The 24,091-nt window shown below is 40.0% G+C and overlaps 1 protein-coding gene across 1 annotated transcript in view; it reads right to left on the reverse strand.

Moving 5' to 3' along the window:
• ripor3 (RIPOR family member 3) overlaps positions 1–8,469 on the reverse strand; it is a 49,208-nt gene extending 40,739 nt beyond the window's left edge. Inside the window, 1 exon segment of the mRNA XM_062050709.1 lies at positions 8,137–8,469. The gene's annotated coding sequence lies outside the window, so the exon portion shown is untranslated.
• Positions 8,470–24,091: the final 15,622 nt, after the last annotated feature.

Genomic DNA, 24,091 nt, shown 5'->3' on the forward strand with positions numbered 1-24,091 from the left:
GTAACAATCTTAATGTGTGACTCAAATGAGAGAGTTGCGTTGAAGATAATACAGAGATTCTTTACCAAGTCACTTTGTGTAATTGTTTGGTTGTCAAATGTTAAGGTAGTATTATTAAATAGGTGCCGGTGTCTGGCAGGACCAATAATCAGCATTTCCGTTTTCTTAGCGTTGAGTTGCTAAAAGTAAGTAGACATTCATTGTTTAATTTCATTCAAACACGCCTCCAGGTGCCTACAATCTGGCGTGTTGGTCAGCTTTAGGGGCATGTAAAGTTGGCTGTCATCAGCATAACAGTGAAAGCTAACACCATATTTGAGTATGATGTCCCCTAGCGGCAGCATGTAGATGCTGAAGAGTGCAGGGCCAAGAGCCGAACCCTGTGGAACTCCACACGTTACTTTAACATGCTCCGAGGTCACATTGTTATGGGAAACGCACTGCATCCTGTCAGTAAGATAGGAGTTAAACCAAGAAAAGGTTATGTCTATCATACCAACACGTGTTTTGATACGTTCTAACAAAATGTTACGATTGTTGGATTTCATAGGCATAATAGTGGAGCTCCCATTGGCTCAGTTGTAAACAGACTTTTATTTATGTTTGTTTAATATTTATTTAATATTTAGAAAGCATAAAAAAAAAACTCCGTCCGTCGTCATGTCTTTCATAATGATTGTGAAAAATAGGCAACATGTAAAAAAAAAAAAGTGCAGTTCCCCTTTAAAGATCCCCTCTAATGCTGACAACATTGGCACTTATTTCATAGTTTTGGACCTAAAAAAGTCTACAGGTAAAATTCTCACCAAAATAGACACTGTAGGGATTTTAGACTTATTTTCTAACCTGTTTAAGTACATTTTGAAACGTCCACTTTTAGCTTCAAAATTTGAGAGGGCGCTGCGTCAGCCTGCTGACGTCACCTACAGAAGACCGTATTGCGTAGTAAGTGTTTTGGTAGCATCTTCATCCCGAATCATGTAATTTTCACTCAGAATTTGAAGGAATGATACAATATGGCTGCCAGATGCAAAATGAGACGGACCAAGCAAGAGAAGTTTAGTTTCTAAAAAATAGTTTGTTTCTGTTCTGCAGAAAAAGTATTACATAGATGTGTGCTGCTAGTTTTCCAACATCGCACACAGGTTGGAGAGCACAATAACATAAATGTGGAGGGCACATTATGCCAGTTGTACATGCAAAAACCTAATTTGAATAGGGCAATCTGCACCAGTTATCAATTGAACACACAGTCTTAGTAGATCACACGCATCACGACCACTCATAGTACACACAATTTTACAAATTGCACACGCTGTTTAGCGCGTGTTATTTGGATCCTAGTAGATCAGGCCCTAAGTCTTTTGAGTGAATAAGTTGGTTCACGCTTTGCACCCTCAATAATCCCCATCTTGACTACGAAGGAGAAGGGGAGTAATAACAAATGCATTTTTAATTCTTGCACAATCGAGAAGTTGGCAAAAGAAATCTGTCTGATATTTCGTTAGGCAATCCAAACGCTAGCGTCGAATGGTTGCCATTCACCAATGAATAGGGGAGAAGAGGAAGAAGAGATGGATAAATATTGTTATTTCCAATCAGCGCTGACTTGCCTAAACTTGAGAGAAATAAAACATGTTACTTGAGATAAACCTTCTCCCAAGAGACATTTTGCCTCTTTCCAAATCAACATTTATCTTTCTTCTTTTGGCTCAGCGCCACCTTAAACAAATCTGGCTCATTGCAGGGGGGTCAGAGGTCAAGCATGACTCAAGTTCTCCAGGGAGAACAACTATGCTGTTCAGGACATACACATACACACGCACACACACGCATTCGAGAGCATCAACATGCTGCACTCATGTGGACACACCAAAGTCACTAATTGGAAGCAAAAAGCGAGAGAAGTGCATGGATGCAGCACTTTATCAGTTAATAAAGGGATGAGAGGTTGGACTTAGTTGCCCCTCAGTCACACTTGCAGAGCAAAGCTCTGACAAGTAACTTCCCGTCTTTTACCCGCAGCGTTAATATGCCTTCTTCTCCCTGCAAAGACGCAAACACGCCAGGATGCTACAGCAATGTGTGCACTAGCATAAGCATCGTTAGCGCGTACAATGTCCAGGATGTCTCGTGGACTAGTGTCCTTTTTAAAAAGCAAATATGGATGCTTGGTGACATCAAGGCAGCGTGTTGCTGCACGAAGCGTTATCTTCTATCAGCAGCCAACAGACGAGAGACGCCTGCTTCGAGACGACAACGCGTAAACATACACTGTACTGCCCATGTGCATGGGGGCTCACAGCTCTATGCTCCCCTGTTTGAGTCCAGCCTGTAACACAACTTTGGGGGGGCGGGAGAGGTTTGATGCTCTTTTGATGCCACACAGACAGAACAAACACACCTTGATCATCTTTCACCAACCAGCCAGTATACATACAGCAATGTTAATATTTGGTTACATGTCCCTTGGCAAGTTTCACTGCAATAAGGCGCTTTTGGTAGCCATCCACAAGCTTTTGGCAAGCTTCTGGTTGAATTTTTGACCATTGGTTTTGACAAAATTGGTGCAGTTCAGCTAAATTTGTTGCTTTTCTGCCATGGACTTGTTTCTTCAGCATCGTCCACACGTTTAAGTCAGGACTTTGGGAAGGCCATTCTAAAACCTTCATTCTAGCCTAATTTAGCAATTCCTTTACCTGACTTAAATGTGTAGACAATGCTGAAGAAACAAGTCCATGTCAGAAAATCAACACATTTAGCTGAACTGCACCAATTTTGTCAAGAGGAGTGGTCAAAAATTCAACCAGAAGCTTGCCAGAAGTTTGTGGATGGCTACCAAAAGCCCCTTATTGCAGTGAAACTTGCCAAGGGACATGTAACCAAATATGTATACTTTTGACCCAGCAGATTTGGTCACATTTTCAGTAGAGCCATAACAAATTCATAAAAGAACCAAACTTCATGGATGTTTTTTGTGAGCAACAAGTATGTGCTCCAATCACTCTATCACAAAAAAATAAGAGTTGTAGAAATGATTGGAAACTCAAGAAAGCCATGACATTATGTTCTTTACAAGTGTATGTAAACTTTTGACCACAACTGTATATATATATATATATAATTAATTTTAAAAAATTAAACTATATAAAATAGTATAATGAAGTATGCATTAGTCAAACCTCGGATTCAGAAGGAGCAGTGTGGTTTTCGTCCTGGTAGTGGAACTTTGGAAATGGCATTCGACTGATTGTGGCGGTTCTTTCCCTGTATGATCAGTGTCAGAGCTTGGACCTCATTGCCGGAAGTAAGTCGGACTAGTTTCCAGTGAGGGTTGGATTCCACTAGAGCTGCCCTTTGTCACAGATTCTGTTCATAATTTTTATGGACAGAATTAGGGATGTCCGATAATGGCTTTTTGCCGATATCCGATATTGTCCAACTCTTTAATTACTGATACCGATATCAACCGATACCGATAGATACAGTTGTGGAATTAACACATTATTATGCCTAATTTAGACAACCAGGTATGGGGAAGATAAGGTCCTTTTTAAAAAAATGTATAAAATAAAATTAGATAAATACATTTAAAACATTTTCTTGAATAAAAAAGAAAATTAAAACAATATAAAAACAGTTACATAGAAACTAATAATTAATGAAAATGAGTAAAATTAACTGTTAAAGGTTAGTACTATTAGTGGACCAGCAGCACGCACAATCATGTGTGCTTACGGACTGTATCCCTTGCAGACTGTATTGATATATATTGATATATAATGTAGGAACCAGAATATTAATAACAGAAGGAAACAACCCTTTTGTGTGAATGAGCGTAAATGGGGGAGGGAGGTTTTTTGGGTTGGTGCACTAATTGTAAGTGTATCTTGTGTTTTTATGTTGATTTAATAAAAATAAAAAAAAATAAAAAATTAAAACCGATACTGATAATAAAAAAACGATACTGATAATTTCCGATATTACATTTTAAAGCATTTATCGGCCGATAATATCGGCAGGTCGATATTATCGGACATCTCTAGACAGAATTTATAGGCGCAGTCAGGGCGTTGAGGGGATCCAGTTTGGTGGCTGCAGGAATAGGTCTCGGCTTTTTGCAGATAATGTGGTCTTGCTGGCTTCATCTGACCAGGATCTTCAACTCTCACTAGATCGGTTCGCAGTTGAGTGTGAAGCGACTGGGATGAGAATCAGCACCTCCAAGTCCTCCCAGGTTAGGGAGGAGACTTTGCACCAAGTGGAAGAGTTTAATTACCTCAGAGTCTTGTTCACGAGTGAGGGAAGATTGGGTCGTGATATCGACAGTGGCATCTGCAGTGTATCGATCTGTCAAGAGGAAGAAGGAGCAGAGCCAGAAGGCAAAGCTCTCAATTTATCGGTCAATCTAAGTTCCTATCCTCACCTATGGTCATGAGCTTTGGGTTGTGACCGAAAGGACAAGATCACGGGTACAAGCGTCCGAAATTAGTTTCCTCCGTCGGGTGGCGGGGCTCTCCCTTACAGATAGGGTGGGAAGCTCTGTCATTTGGAAGGAGCTCAGAATAAAGCCACTGCTCCTCCACATCTAGAGGAGCCAGATGAGGTGGTTTGGGCATCTGGTCAGGATGCCCCCCGAACGCCTCCCTAGTAGGAGACCACCGGGAAGACCAAGGACAAGTTGGGGGGACTATGTCTCACAGCTGGCCTGGGAACGCCTCGGAATCCCCTGGGAGGAGCTGGACGAGGTGGCTGGGGAGAGGAGAGTCTGGGCTTCTCTGCTTAGCCTATTGCCCCCACGACACAACCTCGGATAAGCGGAAGGAGATGGATGGACGGATGGATGATAGTATGAATACAAATATATTAAAATAAATGTAATTAAAAAATAAACATTCATATTATACAATCTATTTATGTTATGTACATATACACATGTATATATATATATATATATATATATATATATATATATATATATATATATATATATATATATATATATATATATATATATATATATATATATATATATATGGGGACGGCGTGGCGAAGTTGGTAGAGTGGCCGTGCCAGCAATCGGAGTGTTGCTGGTTACTGGGGTTCAATCCCCACCTTCCACCATCCTAGTCACGTCCGTTGTGTCCTTGGGCAAGACACTTCACCCTTGCTCCTGATGGCTGCTGGTTAGCGCCTTGCATGGCAGCTCCCGCCATCAGTGTGTGAATGTGCGTGTGAATGGGTGAATGTGGAAATACTGTCAAAGCGCTATACAAGTATAACCCATTTATCATTTATATATACATATATATATAAATATGACATAAAACATTAAATTTAACATACATTTACATATATTTTTTTATAATTGTAAAATGTTTCCATACTTTTGTACATAGTTTAGTTTGACACTGAACAATAGTGTGTTTCATTCAACCACAGACATACACACACACGTGCACACGCACGCATGCACAAGCACAAGCACACAGTAGGTTCACAGGTCATTTTTATACGTCCATAAATACCAGAGACTTTATTGACAAGCAGAATTTAGAGCCAAAGTAGGGATGAAATTAATGAGCATTGTTCAGCACACACACACACACACACACACACACACACACACACACACACACACACACACACACACACACACACACACACACAGACACAAAGAAGTTCATTAAAAGTTGTTTTAATGGGGATAGGGGGCACGGGGGGGTTGTCAAAGAGGCAGACTGGGGTCGCTTAGCTTCATGCTGGGTTAACATCGACAGAACACTAAATCTTGCACTAACATTGCTTCTCTCACAAACTATATTCCCAAAGTGTACTTCCTCCATTACACTCTTTTATTGGCCGTTATTATGACTAGTCTGAGTGGAGGTACACAAGGTACTTCATTCTAGTGACACACATAGCAGTGATGTTGAAAACACAATTTAGGCGTTCAAACGTGGTCACGTGACAATAGAACATTGTTACTGAAGGTGGACAGAGCCGGACAACAAAAGTGCTTCGGAAATGAGACAGGAAGTCCAGCCCAGGCTCTTTTTGCGTCACAGCGTTTACGGGAGCAACAAGTCAGTCAGTTTATTCTGAAATCTTAATGATCACCCCTTCATTTGGACTATCTAGCTCTGCCCCTATAGAGACCCTACCACAGTTCTTGGTACCACAACTCAGGGTCAGGATCTGACATTTTGGTAGCCAACAAAGTACATAATTTTTATTTTCATTTATTTTTTGTCCTGTCCAGCTTCTCAGGCAAATCATATTGTTGATGTAGATGCCCATATCGGCTATACAAATTTACTTTACAAAAAAGAAGTGTGGGATACTTATCTTGTTGCCTTATTTGTATTTGACATCATTAAATGTGTTTATATTATCATTTGGTGCAGCTGGGCAGGTGGGGATAGAAAGAGAAAAAAAAGACAGAGGGGGAAATTGTGGGGACAAGAGGGGGATAAGACAGAGAGACAAAAACAACAACAGCAAACACAACAACAACAATAGAACAAATGCGATATGTACAAATATGATATTAAAAGGGATAGCAAAGAAGCAGTTAGAGAAATAAATAATAATACAGAAATGACAATGAACATTATTACACTACAAATGGAGCAATAGAAATACCAATAGAAATAGCACTAATGTACAAAGTAAATCAAGTCAAGCTGTGCTGATTGGATGGAACAGGGATTGTCACCTGGCTGGACCACAAGAGCATAAAACAATGTCACAGCAGCAACAAGAATCATGCTAGTTTGCACAATAGTCTAAAGCAGGGGTCACCAACGTGGTGCCCGTGGGCACCAGGTAGCCCGTAAGGACCAGATGAGTAGCCCGCTGGCCTGTTCTAAAAATAGCTCAAATAGCAGCACTTACCAGTGAGCTGCCTCTATTTTTTTAATTTTATTTATTTACTAGAAAGCTGGTCTCGCTTTGCCCGACATTTTTAATTCCAAGAGAGACAAAACTCAAATAGAATTTGAAAATCCAAGAAAATATTTTAAAGACTTGGTCTTCACTTGTTTAAATCAATTCATTAATTTTTTTACTTTGCTTCTTATAACTTTCAGAAAGACAATTTTAGAGAAAAAATACAACCTTAAAAATGATTTTAGGATTTTTAAACACATATACCTTTTTACCTTTTAAATTCCTTCCTCTTCTTTCCTGACAATTTAAATCAATGTTCAAGTAAATTTATTTTTTTTATTGTAAAGAATAATAAATACATTTTAATTTAATTCTTCATTTTAGCTTCTGTTTTTTCAACGAAGAATATTTGTGAAATATTTCTTCAAACTTATTATGATTAAAATTCAAAAAAAATATTCTGGCAAATCTAGAAAATCTGTAGAATCAAATTTAAATCTTATTTCAAAGTCTTTTGAATTTCTTTTAAAAATTTTGTTCTGGAAAATCTAGAAGAAATAATGATTTGTCTTTGTTAGAAATATAGCTTGGTCCAATTTTTTATATATTCTAACAAAGTGTAGATTGGATTATAACCTATTTAAAATATGTCATCAAAATTGTAAAAGTAATCTTTATCAGGAAAAATTACTAATGATGTTCCATAAATTCTTTTTTTAATTTTTTCAAAAAGATTCGAATTAGCTAGTTTTTCTTTTCTTTTTTTCGGTTGAATTTTGAATTTTAAAGAGTCGAAATTGAAGATAAACTATGTTTCAAAATTTAATTGTCATTTTTTTCGTGTTTTCTCCTCTTTTTTACCGTTCAATTAAGTGTAAATATCATTAATTATTAATAATAACATAGAGTTAAAGGTAAATTGAGCAAATTGGCTATTTCTGGCAATTTATTTAAGTGTGTATCAAACTGGTAGCCCTTCGCATTAATCAGTACCCAAGAAGTAGCTCTTGGTTTCAAAAAGGTTGGTGACCCCTGGTCTATAGTAACATTATGTTAGTAAATAAGTTGCTGTCACAGATGGCCCTCAAACATTCCAGCAAGCATCAACAGAGTGAATCATGTGTGGAAAAGCATGCAGTTCAACAGCTGCTTCCAATAGTCTTTTTGTTTGACAGTTCTCTGTTGTGACAACAGTGCTGACAAAGACACAACAACAACAACAACAACAAACGACATATCCCTTACCTGTGTGCATGGAGAAGAAGAAAAAGAAGAAATTAGTCCCACATCCAACACTTCCTCAGCTCAGAAGTCTCATCTTGGACTGTCGAGGAGCTCTTGGGCCAGTGCGTTGTAATCATAGCGTGTGTGTATGTCTGCTATGTGCTGATAGCAGAAGCGAAAGACGCTTCACTTTTGTCCACTCTCAGCTGTGCTTCCTCGCCACTTTCTGTTCCACCTCATCCCTCCCACTCTTCCTCTTCCTCCTCTCCCATATCGACCACTCCTACTTTTTGGAATCTTTCCTCCTCTTCTGTCAACTTCTTTCCATCTTTTTTTTGTTGGACTTTGCGTCTCTTCACCCTGTCCTCTTTGAAACGTTAGGGAAACAATGTTCAACACTTCTGTGAGACTTTTCTGACTTTTCCTCGCAGTTTATTTCTTTCCATTCCACACAACAATTCAAGTCCATTTCCTCCCTGTGACTCACACTTTATTCCGCTTCACTTCCTCCTCCTCTTTCCTTCCACTCTGCCCTTCCCCCGGCCGCTTTGCTGGAAACCCTGACAATTGACAGACCATCATTTATACTCACCAATCTATGTACACCACGACTACATACTGTATATAAACCACTACACACAGTATACAGTATATACCACTACTACACTAGTGTGCCGTGAGATACAGTCTGATGTGCCGTGGGAGATTATATAATTTCACCTATTTGGGTTAAAAATATTTTTTGCAAACCAGTAATTATAGTCTGCAAATGATGGGTTGTTGTTGAGTGTCGGTGCTGTCTAGAGCTCGGCAAAGTAACCGTGTAATACTCTTCCATATCAGTAGGTGGCAGCCGGTAGCTAATTGCTTTGTAGATGTCGGAAACAGCGGGAGGCAGCGTGCAGGTAAAAAGGTGTCTAATGCTTAAATCAAAAATAAACAAAAGGTGAGTGCACCTAAGAAAAGGCATTGAAGCTTAGGGATGGCTATGCAGAACGGAACTAAAACTGAACAGGCTACAAAGTAAACAAAAACAGAATGCTGGACGACAGCAAAGACTTACTGTGGAGCAAAGACAGCGTCCACAATGTAATTCCGAACATGACATGACAATCAACAATGTCCCCACAAATAAGTATAAAAAAACAACTGATATATTCTTGATCGCTAAAACAAAGTAGATGCGGGAAATATCGCTCAAAGGAAGACATGAACCTGCTACAGGAAAATACCAAAAATAGGAGCGCAAGACAAGAGCTAAAACACTACACACAGGAAAACAGCAAAAAACTCAAAATTAGTCAGATGTGACAGGTCATGACAGTAGACCTACTTTGAGACAAGAGCTATATTGATGCATGGTTGGTTATGGTTTAAAGTCATATCCAACAATTGCGACAACGACTTTTTACTGTCAGCTGAGTTTCGTTTTTTAATGATTTCTGCTGGTGGTGTGCCTCCGGATTTTTTCAACGCAAAAAATGTATTGGCTCAAAAAAGGTTGAAAAACACTGTATTAGGCAACTCGCTGCTCTATAGCCGCATGCGGGTCTTTAGTGCCACCCTAGTGGCTCCCTGTAGCATTTAAAAAAAAGTATGAAAATTTAAAAAAAGATGAAGAAAAAATTATATTTTTGTTTTAATATGGTTTCTGTAGAAGGACAAACATGACACAAACCTTCCTAATTGTTAGAAATCCCACTGTTTATATTAAACATGCTTCACTGATGAGAGTATTTGGCAGCGACGTTTTGTCCTACTAATTTTGGCGGTCCTTGAACTCACCATAATTTGTTAACATGTGCAACTTTCTCTGACGCTGCCAGAGAAAGACATATTTTATGCCCCTCCTTCTTTGTCTCATTTTGTCCACCAAACTTGTTATGATGTGCGTGAATGCACAAACGTGAGCTTTGTAGATGTTATTGACTTGTTGGAGTGCTAATCAGGCATATTTGGTCAGTGCTAACATGCTATTTAGGCTAGCTTTATGTATATATTGCATCATTATGCCTCGTTTGTAGGTATATTTGAGCCCATTTAATGTTCTTTACTTATGTCCACTGTGTATTTAATTTATATTTGAATGTCTTATGGCACATTATCTGTATGTAATACTGGCTGCATTTCTGATAGTTGTTAGTGTGCTATGTTGTTCCAGATGACAGCAAACGTTGCAAAGATTAAAGATTGTAATAAATCCATTAGAAGAAGACAGCCTGGCGTTTCCTTTAAATTGGAGACACAAATCTATACCTTTGGCCATTATAAACCAGTAATTTCCAGGAATGATCTCACCCTCCGTTTTACTAATGTTTTCCAATCTTGTAAGAATGTGTACAATAAATATTATATTTCAACATTTCTGTCAACGAAGATTTGCGTCAGCCTGCGACATATAGTCATTTTGATAGTAGGCTATTATAGCTAATATCATTTCTTTTTTTTTTTCATTTCCTTTTATTCCTTTCATGAAAATGCATATATACAAGCCATATACAGTTGACACTTTCATTGTTTTTTTGTTTCTTATACATTTCCATGATCAGATCAATATAAACACTTACATCATGTATTACCTTAATTGTAAGACTTGCAGATCCAGACAGATTTTTTTTTGTACTTTTGGTTCAATATGGCTCTTTTAACATTTTGGGTTAGAGCGATATAGCCAAAAAATAAGATCACTGACTTTTTTCACAAAAAATTCCATTCACGATTTTTTTCCTTATACTTTTTAAAGAAGCTAAATTAATACAAATGATAGAGATAATTTAAAAAACAAGTCTGGCTTTTATTTGATCAAAAACTAGGAGTTTGACACTGCATTGTACGCTTAGGAAAATATTGTTTTTCAATTAAGTGGGTTCTTTTTAGAACAGATATAAATTGGGCTTTGTAGAAAATAATTTTCAAATAACTAAACAGGTGAAATTGATTAATTTTAGCTAATTCGGGCATACTTACTGTGACACTTTTGCTCATAAAATATGTGGATCAATATGCATTGTGCTAATTTAATACAATTATTCAATATAGAGCTTCCTATGGAAGGCAAAACCTATAACTTCTGTAAACAAAAATGAAGTATATCATTGCATGGAAATACATAAACTCCAACTTTGTGATTAATAAAGTACAAACTTAAATCTTCAGTTTTGAATAAAATACTTATACTGTATATAAATCACTACATACACTACCACATACACCATTACATACTGTATATACTGTATACCACTACATACAGTACATCTATGTTTACCACAACACACTGTATATTTACCACTACATTCAATACATACACCACTACATACTGTCTATAAACCACTACATATACCACAACATACTGTATATACACAATTACATACAGTAGGGAAGCGATTCATATGGCCCCCATTCCTGGGTGGATCTTGCGTGAGAGGAAGGAATGCAGTCTGAATACATGACATACACCACTACATACATGTACATACACCACTGCATGCAATCACATAAATAGACCTACATGTATACTTAGGGCTTTGTTTGTCGCTTTTATAAAACAATTAAACACAAAATGGACACAAACACTCACACGCGCACACACTCAAGCACGCACGCACGCACACACACACACACACACACACACACACACACACACACACACACACACACACACGCAAACAAAATAAAAATAGTGTCGTTAAAGAAAGTACATATATGTATACCACTACATACAGTATGTGCACCTGGCACCTGTGCAACTACATCCATGTACAATCATACTGTACATCACTACATACAGTGCACCCAGAAAGTATTCACAGCACTTTTTTATGTTACAGTCTTATTCCAAAATGGAATAAATTCAATATTTATCCTCAAAATTTTACAGAAAAACCCCCATGATAACAATCAATCAGTCAATCAATCAATCAATGTTTATTTATATAGCCCTAAATCCCAAGTGTCTCAAAGGGCTGTACAAGCCACAACGACATCCTCGGTACAGAGCCCACATACGGGCAAGGAAAACTCACCCCAGTGGGACGTCAATGTGAATGACTATGAGAAACCTTGGAGAGGACCGCATATGTGGGTAACCCCCCCCTCTCTAAGGGAGACCGAAAGCAATGGATGTCGAGTGGGTCTGACATAATATTGTGAAAGTCTAACACATCAGCGAGAGTCCAGTCCATAGTGGGGCAAGCAGGAACCATCCCGAGTGGAGACGGGTCAGCAGCGTAGAGATGTCCCCATCTGATGAACAGGCTAGCGGTCCACCCCGGGTTTGGAGCTGAGTAGAAAAGAAAAGAAAAGAAACGGCAGATCAACTGGTCTAAACAGGGAGTCTATTTAAAGGCTAGAGTATACAAATGAGTTTTAAGATGAGACTTAAATGCTTCTACTGAGGTAGCATCTCTAACTTTTACCGGGAGGGCATTCCATAGTATTGGAGCCCGAATAGAAAACGCTCTATAGCCCGCAGACTTTTTTTGGGCTCTGGGAATCACTAATAAGCCGGAGTTCTTTGAACGCAGATTTCTTGCCGGGACATATGGTACAATACAATCGGCAAGATAGGCAGGAGCTTGACCGTGTAGTATTTTATACGTAAGTAGTAAAACCTTAAAGTCGCATCTTAGGTGCACAGGAAGCCAGTGCAAGTGAGCCAGTATAGGCGTAATATGATCAAACTTTCTTGTTTTTGTCAAAAGTCTAGCAGCCGCATTTTGTACCATCTGTAATCTTTTAATGCTAGACATAGGGAGGCCCGAAAATAAAACGTTACAGTAATCGAGACGAGATGTAACGAACGCATGGATAATGATCTCAGCATCGCTTGTGGACAAAATGGGACGAATTTTAGCGATATTACGGAGATGAAAGAAGGCCGTTTTAGTAACACTTTTAATGTGCGACTCAAACGAGAGAGTTGGGTCGAAGATAATACCCAGATTCTTTACAGAGTCACCTTGTTTAATTGTTTGGTTGTCAAATGTTAAGGTGGTATTTTTAAATAGATGTCGGTGTTGAGCAGGACCAATCAGCATTTCCGTTTTCTTAGCGTTGAGTTGCAAAAAGTTAGCGGACATCCATTGTTTAATTTCATTAAGACACGCCTCCAGCTGACTACAATCCGGCGTGTTGGTCAGCTTTAGGGGCATGTAGAGTTGGGTGTCATCAGCATAACAGTGAAAGCTAACACCGTATTTGCGTATGATGTCACCTAGCGGCAGCATGTAAATACTAAAGAGTGCAGGGCCAAGAACCGAACCCTGGGGAACTCCGCACGTTACCTTAACATAGTCCGAGGTCACATTGTTATGGGAGACACACTGCATCCTGTCAGTAAGATAAGAGTTAAACCAAGACAAGGCTAAGTCTGTCATCCCAATACGCGTTTTGATACGCTCTAATAAAATATTATGATCAACAGTATCGAAAGCGGCGCTAAGATCAAGAAGCAGCAACATAGATGAAGCATCAGAATCCATCGTTAGCAATAGATCATTAGTCATTTTTGCGAGGGCTGTCTCCGTAGAGTGATTTGCCCTGAAACCGGATTGAAAAGGTTCACAGAGATTGTTAGACGCTAAGTGTTCATTTAGCTGCTGTGCTACAATTTTTTCGAGGATTTTCGAGATAAACGGAAGGTGGGGCACCGGCCGGTAGTTTACCAGGAGATCAGGATCGAGGTTAGGTCTTTTGAGTAGAGGATGAATAACCGCTTTTTTGAATGCTAGGGGAACAGTGCCAGAGGAAAGTGATACGTTTATAATATTTAATACTGATGGACCTAATAATACAAAAAGCTCCTTGATAAGTTTCCCAGGAATTGGGTCAAGTAAACATGTTGTTTGTTTTGTCCCATTTACACATTTTGACAATTCCTCCAATGTTATTTCATCAAAGAGAGAGAAACTATTTTGGAGGGCAGTGTCCGTCGTATATACAGTCGTATTTGTGTTAATAGAACCCAGTTGTAGCTGAGATGCATTGTCTTTAATCTCTTTTCTAATGACTTCAATTTTCTTATTAAAGAAATTCATAAAGTCATCTGCTGAGTGAGTGGAGCTACTGGGAGAAGTCCCTTGTTGGGTTAGCGATGCTACCGTACTAAACAGAAATTTAGGATCATTTTTGTTGAGGTGGATGAGATTTGAGTAATATTTAGCTTTAGCTGAGGTAAGCATGCGTTTATAAGTTATTAAACTATCACACCATGCTTGATGGATAACCTCAAGTTTAGTCGCACGCCATTTGCGTTCCAGCTTTCTACATGATAATTTCTGGGCTTTAGTTTCTTCTGTAAACCATGGGGTACGCCTTTTAGGGGCCCTTTTTAGCTTTAGCGGTGCTACAATATCAATGGTGTCGCGCAGGGCGTCATTAAAGTTGTTAGTGAGGTTATCAATAGAGCCCACATAATTTGGGAATGGTGCCATTACCGAAGGCAGTAGGTCAGTAAGAGTCGTCGTTGTGGCAGCATTAATGTTGCAGGTGCTATAGTAGTTATTATTATTATTACTAGTTTGTTGACAATGAGTCAGAACTTCAAATTTTATAAGGTAATGGTCGGACATTACTTTAGTGTACGGGAGTATCGTAACTTTAGAGGTGGTGACACCCCTGACAAGCACTAGATCTATCGTATTACCGTTGCGATGCGTGGGTTCATTTATTATTTGTGTAAGACCACAGCTATCAATTATAGTCTGGAGCGCCACGCATGGAGGGTCCGATGGGGTATTCATATGGATATTAAAGTCCCCCATTATGATTATATTGTCGGCGTGCGTCACTAGATCGGCAACAAACTCTGAGAATTCACTGATGAAGTCAGAATAGGGCCCAGGGGGGCGGTAGATAACAGCCAGGTGGAGAGGCAGCGGTGTGACAAACCTCAAAGTGAGCACCTCAAACGAGTTATATTTATTATTTAGGTTAGGTGTAAGATTATAGTTTTCATTGTATATTAGTGCGACACCCCCTCCCCTTTTAAGAGGTCTGGCAACATGTGTATTGGTATAGCCAGGAGGAGATGCTTCATTTAGCGCAAAAAAATCGTCTGGTTTGAGCCAGGTCTCGGCGAGACCAACGACGTCAAGTTTGTTGTCTCTAATGACTTCATTAACTAATAACGTTTTGGAAGATAATGATCTTATGTTTAAAAAGCCCATATTATAGGTAGTGGGCTGTTTTGAGGATTGTTTGTTGAAATTATCCAAAGTAGCAATATTAATAATGTTGCGTTTATTATGCGTATTGCACTTTAAATAGTTTCGACCATATCTAGGAATTGATACGACGGGGATATTCAGATTGTTTGCTTGATGTTGCGATAAACTGAACGCATCATAGTTAGCTACCTCAGTACAATGTATGTCTGCCTCTGACACGGTCACAAAAGAAAAAACATTATGTGAGTTGTGTTTTATTCTAAGAGAATTGCTATGTGTGCAGGGATTATCCAGCCTGACTCCGGCTAGTTCTAGTTTAAATGGCTTCTTACCCGGAGACTCCACGTTTCTTTGGTTAGCTTTTCTCTTTGTTGTTAGCCCAGCTCGGCATCCCCGCTTCTGCTTCCGCTCGCACCGCCTATGTCGTCTCCATTGGCGGTCACCGCTAGTACTTGACTCCGCTGCTACAAAGGCCGCTCGATGTAGCCCACGAAGTATTCCCATGCTAGCGAGGAGGTGCACCGTACATGCATCTTTCAGTCTATAACGACCCGATCCATCCACATCCAGAATTGTCTGTCGGTCATATGTGATCACAGAGTGTTCACGCTTTGAGCCAGCCATGAAATTGACAGAAATGACGGGTGTTTTTTGCCAAATCGCTCTACACTCCCAAGAGCATTAGTGAGCCGCAGCATTTCTCATGCGCCGCCATAACAATGAAAATATTTTTTATTTATTTAGCTAATTTATTAAAAATTTAAAAATCACATCTACATAAGTATTCACAGCCTTTGCTTACATTTTTTAAAAAGTTTTTTTACAGTCGCTAGGACACATTTCCCAATACTTGGGTCACTTTTTCAAAACTTTTCACACAGTGAGCACAACAGAAGTATAAATGGGCTAAACTGAGGATCAATTATCATTGCTTTGGCACAAAATGCATTCAATGACTACATCTTTCAAATGACATGAATTATTTTCTCACTTCGACACAACAACCAGCAAAACTCTGTGTACATACAGGCCAATTTGCACATGCTTACATACTGTTTTCAAAACTATTCAACTTAAGTTCAAAGCAATAACATGATACAAACTTGAATAAGACAGCAATTTGCTACAATTCTACAGTAATATTTTAATGAAATATATTAAAAAAAATCTTAAAATTACATGCTATAAAAACAATTGGACAATTCCACCATCCACATGATCAAATGTCCCTCCTGGAGGCAATACATAAATGCTGGATGCCTGAACATATCAGCAGAAGATTGCCAGTGATGGATCAGGCATGCCAGAAGATTATTTCCGAGGTGTATTGCCCTAGATGACATACAGTAAGATGTGATGTGGATGAGAACCTGTGGCCAAATGGAGAAGACTGAGTAGATTAGCATATCAGTGGATAGTGTGTATACAAATTATTGTATTTTGGAATTACTCAGTGCAAAAAAAAAAATAAAAGACACCAAATATATTGAAGCATTCTGCATCATGTCTGATTCATTCCAGTAACATATATATTATAAACAGAGATGTCCTTGTTTTACACAAGAAAACATTGTAAAATGCTACCTGTTGTTAGTGTTTTTTAGGTCATTGTTTTGTGGGTGAAAAATCAATCAATCAATCAATCAATGTTTATTTATATAGCCCTAAATCACAAGTGTCTCAAAGGGCTGCACAAGCCACAACGTCATCCTTGGTTCAGAGCCCACATAAGGGCAAGGAAAAACTCACAACCCAGTGGGATGTCAATGTGAATGACTATGAGAAACCTTGGAGACGACCGCAGATGTGGGTAACCCCCCCCCACTCTAGGGGAGACCGGATGCAATGGACGTCGAGTGGGTCTAGCATAATATTGTGAAAGTCCAGTCCATAGTGGATCTAACATAATAGAGAGAGTCCAGTCCATAGTGCATCTAACGTAATAGAGAGAGTCCAGTCCATAGTGGATCTAACATAATAGTGAGAGTCCAGTCCATAGTGGGGCCAGCAGGAAACCATCCCGAGCGGAGACGGGTCAGCAGCGCAGAGATGTCCCCAACCGATGTACAGGCGAGTGGTCCCCCCCGGGTCCCGACTCTGGACAGCCAGCACTTCATCCATGGCCACCGGACCTGTGCCCCCCCTCCACAAGGGAGAGGGGGGCAGAGGAGAAAAGAAAAGAAACGGCAGATCTAAAAAGGGGGTTTTAAGATGGGACTTAAATGCTTCTACTGAGGTAGCATCTATAACTGTTACCGGGAGGGCATTCTATAGTACTGGAGCCCGAATAGAAAACACTCTATATAGCCCGCAGACTTTTTTTGAGTGTGTTTTGTTGTCTGTCAACCTTTGTTAGTGTTCTCGAAGAATGAGTTGATTTGAAACATGTATGAAGTGATTTGCTAGTTTTAGTGCATTTTGAAAGTGAAATGAACTAATGTGACAAACTGAAAGTTGGTTTGGAGAACTGTATGAAGAGTTTTGAAAAAGTGACCTAAGTATTGGGAAATGTGTCCTAGTGACTGTAAAAAAACTGGAATACTTTATTGATGCACCTTTGGCAGAAATTACAGCCTCGAGTGTTTTTGAATACGATGCCACAAGCTTGGCACATCTATCTTTGGGAAGTTTCGCCCATTCCTCTTTGCAGCACCTCTCAAGCTCCATTGGGTTAAATGGGAAACATTGGTTTTCATCCAGAATGTCTTTGTACATTGCTGCATTAATCTTTCCCTCTATCCTGATTAGTTTCCCAGTTCCTGCCGCTGAAAAACATCCCCACAGCATGATGCTGCCACCACCATACTTCATTGTAGTAATGGTATTGGCCTGGTGATGAGCGGTGCCTGGTTTTCTTCAAACATGATGCCTGGCAGTCAAGCCAAAAAGTTTAAGCTTTGTCTCATCAGAACAGATAATTTTGTTTCTCATGGTCTGAGAGTCTTTCAGATACATTTTTGCAAACTTTTTACTGAGAAATGGCTTCCGTCTGGCCACTATACCATACAGGCCTGATTGGGGGATTGCTGCAGGGATGGTTTTCGTTCCTGAAGGTTCTTCTCTTTCCACAGAGGAATGCTGTAGCTCTGACAGAGTGACCATCGGGGTCTCGGTCACCTCCCTGACTAGACTAAGATGAATGCAGCAATGTACACAGACATCTTGGATGGAAACCAACACTTCCCATCCAACCTGCTTAAACTCTTTGGCTTGAAGGAAATCAGACACCGCTCATCACCAGACCAATACCATCACTACAATGAAGCAGGGTGGTGGCAGCATCATGCTGTGGGGATGTTTTTCAACGGCAGGAACTGGGAGACTAACCAGGATAGAGGGAAAGATGAATGCAGCAATGTACAAAGACATCCTGGATGAAAACCAATGTTTCCCATTCAACCCGATGGAGCTTGAGAGGTGCTGCAAAGAGGAATGGGCAAAAGTGGCCAAACACAGGTGTGCCAAGCTTGTGGCATCGTATTAAAAAAGACTTGAGGCTGTAATTTCTGCCAAAGGTGCATCAACAAAGTATTGAGCAAAGGCTGTGAATACTTATGTAAATGTGATTTATTTGTTTTTTATTTTTAATAAAGTTGTAAAAAATATTAAAAAAAAAACATTTTTACATTGTTATTATAGAGTATTGTCTGTAGAATTTTGAAGACAAAAATTAATTTATTTAATTTTGCAATAACAAACATACATAACATAACAAAATGTGAAAAAAGTGAAGCGCTGTGAATACTTTCCGGGTGCACTGTACAATACACAAACCACTACATATTGTACACCACAGTAGGCTACATAGACCACTACTAATAGTATACACTAAAGTATTAAATACTGTACATACTGTAAGTACACGCCGGCTGAATTCCCTGTCCACATACTGTATGTCCAAGAAGGTGACTACACATACTGTCAACTGTATATTTTCTCTTATAGCATTCATATTGTTTATTTTCCTAAATTTACTGTATTACTTTTATCTTTCTTGTACTCCATTTTTATTTTAGTCCGGTTTAGAGAAAGTACTATGTGTATATTGTATACTCTAAAACTGAAACACACTGCACATTTTGTGTTAAACTTTCTGGAATGTGCTATGCAGGGTTAATTAAAATCAGCTCTGAGGCCTGCAAAATTACACTCAAGACCTTCTACTTTTAATGAGGCTGCAAATGGAGTGTTTGTGACAAAGTCCAGAGCGGACCGCTGGGATCAAGTGTGACGTGGACAAGCATTAAACACATGTATTATTATAAGCATTATTATTATGAGTATGTCACAATTTAGGGTTCATGAAGCTGGACTGATGCCTTTTCTAGAATGATCTGCAGAAACTTTACCTCGCTGTGTCAAAATGGTTAGTACTGCATGAGGGAAAAGGGTGCCACATATAGGTCTCCCAAAATAATAAAATATCAAAATAGCCATAAATATATGAGAATATGAAAGCAGTGGCAAAGAGCATATTTAAACAAATTGTATGACTTAGTTTACTGTAATCGTAGTATGACGCCCCCTACTGTCATCTTGTGTTGTTATCATCCAGCTCTGTCAGCAGCATACTGATTAGAACCCTGGTGTGTGTGTGTGTGCGTGTGTGTGAGTGTACAAACAATATAAGAGCATTTCCATTAAATCTCTGACTGTTATTGTGTGTTTAAAACAAATGCAGCTGCTTTCTGTTACTGCCATTGTCAAACACACACACACACACACACACACACACACACACACACACACACACACACACACACACACACACACACACACACACACACACAGCGGCTTTTCTCTGCTGCAGAAACGTGGTCCCCCCCACCCCCCCACCCCCCACCCCTCCACACTGGTGCCAGGGCGACGTGCCCAAAACAGGAGCTCAGCATCAGTTGCCATGGTAACAGCCTCAGACCGGCTTGTCTATGCCAACATGGCCGCCCAAGGTGAGGCTCTCAGTGGGTGTGTGTGCAGCTAATGAGCACATCTTGGGTTGTGCAAGGTCAGACGACTTGTTCGTTCACAGGATCAATTGCACACAATTTAGCGGTAGGATGAAGCATGGGCCGTTACAGTCCGCTTGCGTCGGGGCCGAATGGGGCAGTGACTTTGCAAATGCAGCAGATGGAGCTGTGGTTAAAAAAACAAAACATCTAATATGCTCCTGCTGCCGTGAGGAATACAGTGGAACTTCATGACTCTTCACTCAAACGAGACGGATGGAAATGTTTGGGCTTTCCGCAGATGTACAACGTTCTAGGTTTCATGCGACTAAACTAAACACCCATTTCAACACACATGATGTAACAACTCAAGAACACCAGCACCCTTCCTTCCCTACTTTGAGGAAGGAGGGTGATGATGAGGGGCATGGGGGAGGGAGGCAGGAAACAGCAGTAGGATGTGAGCTGGGCCACATGGATCAGACGCAGAGTTAACTCTTTGTGGAGCACAACATTGTTCAGGGCACACATACGCGCACACACACACACACACACACACACACACACACACACACACACACACACACACACACACACACACACACACACACACACACACACACACACACACACACACAAAGAAGGGATGTTCTCGTGTTCGACACTTGCAAGAGTTAAAATGAGGACTTTTTGATGGCCACCGTTTGACATTGGAACAGATTATTGTTTTTTTCATTTACATTACTGTATTTCTTATATATGATGGATCGTGTTGCGAAAAGACGTCCACCCCCTCATTGGCAGCTCAGAGTGTCCGTAAAGTAGGGACAAAAAAAACATATACAAATCCCGTTTCCATATGAGTTGGGAAATTGTGTTAGATGTAAATATAAACGGAATACAATGATTTGCAAATCATTTTCAACCCATATTCAGTTGAATGCACTACGAAGACAAGATATTTGATGTTCAAAATCATAAACTTCATTTTTTTTTTGCAAATAATAATTAACTTAGAATTTCATGGCTGCAACACGTGTAAAAGTAGTTGGGAAAGGGCATGCTCACCTCTGTGTTACATGGCCTTTCCTTTTAACAACACTCAGTAAACGTTTGGGAACTGAGGAGACACATTTTTTAAGCTTCTCGGGTGGAATTCTTTCCCATTCTTGCTTGATGTATAGCTTAAGTTGTTCAACAGTCCGGGGGTCTTGGCTGTGGTATTTTAGGCTTCATAATGCGCCACACATTTTCAATGGAAGACAGGTCTGGACTACCGGCAGGCCAGTCTAGTACCCGCACTCTTTTACTATGAAGCCACGTTGATGTAACACGTGGCTTGGCATTGTCTTGCTGAAATAAGCAGGGGCGTCCATGGTAACGTTGCTTGGATGGCAACATATGTTGCTCCAAAACCTGTATGTACCCTTCAGCATTAATGGCGGCTTCACAGATGTGTAAGTTACCCATGTCTTGGGCACTAATACACCCCCATACCATCACAGATGCTGGCTTTTCAACTTTGCGCCTATAACAATCCGGATGGTTCTTTTCCTCTTTGGTCCGGAGGACACGACGTCCACAGTTTCCAAAAACAATTTGAAATGTGGACTCGTCAGACCACAGAACACTTTTCCACTTTGTATCAGTCCATCTTAGATGAGTTTAGGCCCAGCGAAGCCGACTGTGTTTCTGGGTGTTGTTGATAAACGGTTTTTGCCTTGCATAGGAGAGTTTTAACTTTCACTTACAGATGTAGCGACCAACTGTAGTTACTGACAGTGGGTTTCTGAAGTGTTCCTGAGCCCATTTGGTGATATCCTTTACACACTGATGTCGCTTGTTGATGCAGTACAGCCTGAGGGATCGAAGGTCACGGGCTTAGCTGCTAACGTGCAGTGATTTCTCCAGATTCTCTGAACCCTTTGATGATATTACGGACCGTAGATGGTGAAATCCCTAAATTCCTTGCAATAGCTGGTTGAGAAAGGTTTTTCTTAAACTGTTCAACTATTTGCTCATGCATTTGTTGACAAAGTGGTGACCCTCGCCCCATCCTTGTTTGTGAATGACTGAGCATTTCATGGACTCTACTTTTATACCCAATCATGGCACCAAACCTGTTCCCAATATGCCTGTTCACCTGTGGGATGTCCCAAATAAGTGTTTGATGAGCATTCCTCAACTTTATCAGTATTTATTGCCACCTTTCCCAACTTCTTTGTTAGGTGTTGCTGGCATCAAATTCTAAAGTTAATGATTATTTGCAAAAAAAAAAAAAGTTTATCAGTTTCAACATCAAATATGTTGTCTTTGTAGCATATTCAACTGAATATGGGTTGAAAATGATTTGCAAATCATTGTATTCCGTTTATATTTACATCTAACACAATTTCCCAACTCATATGGAAACGGGGTTTGTATATTTCAGTACACATACAGAGGCAGATTTTTGCTTTGGGCAATAATGTGGGCGACCGTCCAGGGCACAATCCATGTGTGGGCGCACAAGGAAAAAACAAAACCAAAAAAAAAGCACCTTGCCCTAGACTTCTCTTCTAGAACTAGACTACTGCTCATTTCCACGTCAAGTTAGTGGAGTGGGCGCTATGAGTTGTCCCTCACACGTCAACTTGCTGCTGAGAGGTTGTGTGTCACTGTTATGGTGTTTACATATTGTATAGCTTGTATTCCGGGCAGCACGGTGGCACAGGGGTTAGTGCAGTGTTTTTCAACCACTAGTGTACTGTGAGATATTGTCTGGTGTGCTGTGGGAGATTATGTAATTTCACCTAATTAGGTTAAAAATATTTTTTGCAAACCAGTAATTATAACAATTATAATCCGCAAATGTGCCGTTGTTGAGTGTCTGTGCTGTCTAGAGTAACTGTATAATACTTTTCCATATCAGTAGGTGGCAGCAGGTAGCTAATTGCTTTGTAGATGTCGGGAACATGGTTTGTCGTGATCACAATATGCAGACAACAGCGGGAGGCAGCGTGCAGGTAAAAAGCTCTCTAATGCTTAAACCAAAAATAAACAAAAAGCAAGTGCCGCTAAGAAAAGGCATTGAAGCTTAGGGAAGGCTATGCAAAACGAAGTTAAAACTGAACTGGCTGCAAAGTAAACAAAAACAGAATGCTGGACGACAGCAAAGACTTACAGCGTGTGGAGCAGCAGACGGCGTCCACAAAGTACATCCGTACATGACATGACAATCAACAACAAAATAGGAGTGCAAGACAAGAACTAAAACACTACACACAGGAAAACACCAAAAAACTCCAAATAAGTCACGGTGTGATGTGACAGGTCGTGACAGTACACCTACTTTGAGACAAAAGCTATATTGATGCATGGTTTGAATTCATATCCAACAATTGCGAGAATTACTTTTTACTCTCAATATCGGTTGTTTCATTTTTTTATATTTTCTGCTGGTGGTGTGCCTCGAGATTTTTTCAATGAAAAAAATGTGCCTTGGCTCAGAAAAGGTTGAAAAACACTGGGTTAGTGCATCAGCCCCACAATACAAAGGTTCTGGGTTTGATCCCCGGGCTCGGGGTCTTTCTGTATGGAGTTTGCATGTTCTCCCCGTGACTGCGTGGGTTCCCTCCAGGTACTCCGGCTTCCTCCCACCTCCAAAGACATGCACCTGGGGATAGGTTGATTGGCAACACTAAATTGGCCCTAGTGTGTGAATGTGAGTGTGGATGTTGTCTGTCTATCTGTGTTGGCCCTGCGAGGAGGTGGCGACTTGTCCAGGGTGTACCCCGCCTTCAGCCCGAATGCAGCTGAGATGGGCTCCAGCACCCCCCGCGACAACGAATGGGACAAGCGGTAGAAAATGGATGAATGGATAGC

The sequence above is a fragment of the Entelurus aequoreus genome, linkage group LG01 (assembly GCF_033978785.1).
Source record: "Entelurus aequoreus isolate RoL-2023_Sb linkage group LG01, RoL_Eaeq_v1.1, whole genome shotgun sequence".
In the NCBI taxonomy this organism is placed as follows: domain Eukaryota; kingdom Metazoa; phylum Chordata; class Actinopteri; order Syngnathiformes; family Syngnathidae; genus Entelurus; species Entelurus aequoreus.